General features: G+C 38.3%; 1 long non-coding RNA gene across 3 annotated transcripts in view; it reads right to left on the reverse strand.

Moving 5' to 3' along the window:
- Window positions 1–3,227: 3,227 nt before the first annotated feature.
- Window positions 3,228–5,000, reverse strand: part of LOC122244210 (uncharacterized) — a 3,630-nt gene continuing 1,857 nt past the window's right edge. Inside the window, exons 4-9 of one of the 3 annotated variants that reach the window (XR_006222431.2) lie at window positions 4,496–4,568; window positions 4,261–4,328; window positions 4,014–4,050; window positions 3,808–3,896; window positions 3,496–3,632; window positions 3,228–3,315 (exon numbers count right to left, since the gene is read on the reverse strand). This is a non-coding gene — a long non-coding RNA (uncharacterized LOC122244210). Of the gene's footprint in view, window positions 3,316–3,495; window positions 3,633–3,803; window positions 3,897–4,013; window positions 4,051–4,260; window positions 4,329–4,495; window positions 4,569–5,000 lie in introns of all 3 variants that reach the window. The other 2 variants (XR_015192010.1, XR_015192011.1) reach the window with 2 other exon arrangements.

Raw genomic sequence — 5,000 nt, forward strand, 5'->3', positions numbered from 1 at the left:
TCAACAACATTAACTGCAATTACACTTAAATTTTCCTTGAGAGTGATGGACCCAATTTTATAAATACAATTGCATTCCTTAACCCAGTCCACTTGTACACAATGTCTGAGGACTTGTCCAAGAAATTTGTCTGCAGATAAACCAGAAGTGTTCAAGATTTATGTTTTGGAATACGATCTCAGGAGTAACATCGCTGCCACACAAAATCCAATCAAGGGTCAAGTTAAAGTTGCTTGCAAGTAGAATTTTTTACGAGGGAAATATTTGTATAAAAGAGATACTGCTAACCTATAGTTTTAAGCATTGCATTAGGGGTGCATAATTGACCTGCCTTTTACAAGTGGAAAATATTGGGATTTATTATTGGGTTATTGGTGAAGTCTTGTTCTTGGTTCCCTTAAGCCACGTCCACACAGTCGAGCTGTGCCTGGCTGTGTCTGCAGACTATGCCCGCGTAGGTGTCCACACAGCTGTCTGTGGTGGTTGGAGGGCAGTTGGAAGCCAGCAGTTGTTTTGAGTGAGTGGTTCATTACAGTACGATCACCTTGGTTCACGCCATAGTTCGAAAGATCTCACTATTCTTGTCGTGACCAATATGCACTAGTACTCGGTGTGGACATGGTGTACTAATAACGTGGTAGTCAGTGGATGTGCCTGCACCTTACCTCGTGCGTTTGGCAGTGACAGAAGACCTCGATCCACTGCCCTCCATTGGCGCCGGGAACGGACAGTTTGATGGTTTGCCCGCTGAAACTGCTTGTACAAGGGCAAAGCTTTCGTGGCCGACGGGCACTGCTTGACCGTGGCTTTATAGTGGTGACATGACAATCTGTTAACCCACAGCGGACGGGTGTCATGACATACATGACTAGGGCTGTGACATTATGCTTTTACAGAAATGCTTTTTATGCTTTTTAAAAAATGCTTTTTATGCTTTAAAATATGCTTTTTATGCTTTAAAATATGCTTTTTCTGAAATAACTGCAACAAACTCTCATATCATTATGAAACTTTGCCACAGGGTATTTCACACCCTCCCGTAATATCCCAATGTGTTGTGAATCATCAACAGTACATAATAATGCCACTTCTCCCTATAAAAAGGAGAAAGTTAAACGTCTCTCCCAAAGAAACGAACATAAATTGGTGACATAATACCTGTGACGTAATCAAGCTCCAACCACATAGTTCATCCCCTTGTTCGTACCCTCCTCCTCTTCCTACCCCCTCTCCATATTTCCCTCCCTTCCTCCCCCTCCTCGTTTATCTTCCCTCTTCCCTCGTTTTATCATGCAGTTTTAAGGCGTAAATAAAATAGTGTAGTAGTGGTATTCTATATTTCTATTATAGCCGCATCCTTGAATGATTTTGTGAACAAAACACACTGAATTTACTCATCTGGCGTATAAAAGCATAGATTTTTAGTAAAAAGAATAGAGTTTACATAAAAAACATATTTTTTTTTATAAAAAGCATATTATTTTAAAATGGCCTATGAAAAGCATATTCTTTAAAATGAAATATGCTAAAAGAATATGCTTTATGCCAAAAGCATAATGTCACAGCCCTAATAATGAGCTAATATGGATGATATACTACAATTTTAGTCTACTGCAGCACTGGTAGAGCCTGTCATATGGCATATATAAGTCTCTAAACTCAATAAAACAAAAATTGCTCTAGTTTTTCAATGACTGACTGAAAGTGGGAATGTTCAAATTATAATGCTTCAAGCAGTCTCTAAAATAAAACTTATCCCGGAGGCTGGGCAAGCATATTTATCCCCGTCTGCAATGGGTTAATGACAGGCAACAGGTTTTTTCATCATACACAACACAAGAGATCTGGCCTGACAATGGGCATCATGACATTAGGGTATTTTTTTATTTTTTTATTATGCTGAGTGAGTGATGATAGCTGGTCATAATTATTATAACTGCCATAATGTTAAGCAAAATGGGTTTCACCCAACATCCAAAACCTAGATGGCACCACTTTTAGCACCAGCAGGAGAGCGCTTTGAATGGCACCTATCTACAATCTCTAGCAAGCACTCTTTATAGAGCAATGGCCTATAGCAAGTTGCCAATCTCTTGCTCTAAAATACCGCAGCTGAAAGATGTGCAGGCAGAAAGAGAAGGAAGTAGACTCAAAAGTAGCCCAATGTCTACAATGTGCCCATGCCCAAAAGGATGCCTTTTACTGTGGCACTCATTCATAAGCAAGTCTCCTTCCTCTTCATATTTTCATTTTAGATTGTATTAAGTCATGACTGCACACAAGTACGAAAAAGTAATTTGTCGTCTGAAATCACAATACTATCAAACCAAGAGTAAAGGGAAAAAGAAAAAAAGAAAAAAAAGTATGAACTCTGAACTAATTTTAGTCAACTGCATAATTGATACAAACCCAAGATGACATATCTAAGTACGGGGAGAAAAAAAAATTCTAGCTTTACAATGAGCAACTAAAAGGGAGTGGGGAAAAGTCATGGTATGTTGCTGAAGCTGCCTCACTCAGAAATAAAACCCATCCTGGAACCTGGGCAAGCAAATTGACCCCCACCCCCCCATCTGCAATGGGTTACTCATTCCTATTCATTGACAGCCCCTTGTACCAATGCCCATCCCCACTGCAGTGTCAGTATGCTGTACCGTGATATACACCACACTGTAGTGGTGGTGCTACCACAAGTATTGGAAACAAACCCTAATCAGTTTTGACTGGTTATTTTTTAACCGAAACCTAATAGATATGGAAAATGAACCAAGGTTATGAATTGAAGGTTACTGGTAATCTATGCAGTGGAAACATTACATGGCAGTGGGACACATTGTTACCAAATAAATGTTCTTCCACCAAGATGTGAAAAGGCAAAATGTACCAGACGTCTTAATTCAACAGCAAGACCGATCTGTAGCACCAAATGCATGCAGCCTAATTTAAATGGGATAGGCAAGCACTTTCCAGCTACTAGTTCCACATACTTGTATAATCAACCTAGAGTGAGAAAATGTGCAAAGTTTGGGTGGCCTTACACTTTCCAGGTGCTTCAAACACCTGTTCCAATGCAAGATGTCAAATTAAATAAAAAAAGATCTTGGATTACATATTTATAAATAAAAAATCCCCTACCGAAATAATTGTATTTAAGGTTTAATTCCTGTCATACATTAACATCACTACCTGAATTACCAGATTTGTGGGTCATAGGAAGTAAAAACAGATTACTTAATTTCATTTATTTCAGACAATCCTGCTCCCAGAACCAGATAGTCCAAGTAATGATGTGCACGCCGATACCATCCACATTTCCTGGAAGGGGAGAGAAAAAATAGATTAAAGATCAATTTATGTACATATGCCATAGCTTTCAAAATATTAAACTACGATCAGGCCTATCATTCGGAATCATACGTGTTCATTAATAGCTCAAGGTTGTCATCATTGACAGAATTGTATTACATGAAAGGTGCCATGCAAAAAAATACTTACAAGTCAAATCCATATTCCGTTTTTCTGTCAATTGCACTGCAACCCAAAGGAGGAAAGAACTTGTAGTAATGATCCACTTATTCAAGGTGGTTCCTGAAATCAGGAAGGTGCGCACTTTCCAATATCATCCACACTTCCTGGAAAGGGGAGGGGGGATATAATTATTTTATGCACATGCAGAGTAGCTTTTATAATATCAATTTATGATCAGGCCTATCATTCGGAATCATACGTGTTCATTAATAGCTCAAGGTTGTCATCATTGACAGAATTGTATTACATGAAAGGTGCTATGCAATAAAATATACTTACAAGTCAAATCCATATTCCATTTGTCAACTGCACTGCTACACAAAGGAATGAACTTTGTAGTAATGATCCACCTTTTCACAAAGTGCATCCTGGGGAAAAAAAAAAAAAAAAAAAAAAAAAGTCAGATACATCTCATTTCATAGATTTGGTCACAAGAATTACACATTTTAAAAAATGAGTCAATCCAAAAATAGAAGTGTACATACCTTAGCACAAAGCTGTGTTCACATGCCAGTCAATAGGCTGCAAAGTAAAAAGAAAATGTTATTTCCAAACAAAAAATAAAAAAAATCTACACTTGCAGAGATATCAGAAGGAAGGCAACATATATATTTCAACACCTTTATGTCTGAGCGCATGTTCATCATGGTAAATACAATTTTTTTTTTTGAAAATAGGGATAAAGCCAATATTAACAAGGTCTGAAAGGACATTACTATCAAGTAATATTACCGGAAATTGATGCTCCCATGCCTCAATCGGTACCGTAGTACCAACTGCCAGTAGTTGGTTATTTGCATCTGGAAAATAAACCAATAAATAACCAACTTTGGAAGAAGATATTCATTAAATACATATTGTCAAGTCAAATCAGAAGGAAGGCAACATATATATTTCAACACATTATGTCTGAGCGCATGTTCATCATACTAAATTCAATAGTTGGAAAGATTGTCCGAATACATACCTTTGGTTCCTCCTCCCCCATCCCCCTCCATTTGGAATCCATGGAATCCACTAAACAGACAGAATGAAGTCACCTGAGAAAAAAAAAAAAAACGCTATGTAGAATCTACCTAGACACTAATAATATACAACTTAGTTGTTTGAAAGGTTAAGCCAATAAGGGATTTTATAAAATAAATAAATTCCCTTGCAAAGTCTGTGGCTTGTATGGTTTCACATCCTGTCCACGCTCAAGAGCTCAAGGACGTGCTGGAATATACAAGCCCCCGATCCTCACCCAACCTAAGCCAGGGGACCCGGTTTCTCTCCGATGCACGACAGGGTGCGACTGCATATAAACAGCCTCCAAAGTCGCTTGTGGTATCGCCGGCGTGAGCCAGCTAACCACATGACATCGGGTGAACAAGTACAATTCATTGTTTAATCAAGTACCATATCCAAAAACAAGTGGCAAAATGGAAGCTAAACCTCATCCAAAAGATAAAGCCATCAGGGGTCTTTGGAAC

This window comes from Penaeus japonicus, unplaced genomic scaffold, assembly GCF_977035675.1.
Source record: "Penaeus japonicus unplaced genomic scaffold, GWHDUDI00000001_assembly GWHDUDI00000021, whole genome shotgun sequence".
Classification (NCBI taxonomy): Eukaryota; Metazoa; Arthropoda; class Malacostraca; order Decapoda; family Penaeidae; genus Penaeus; species Penaeus japonicus.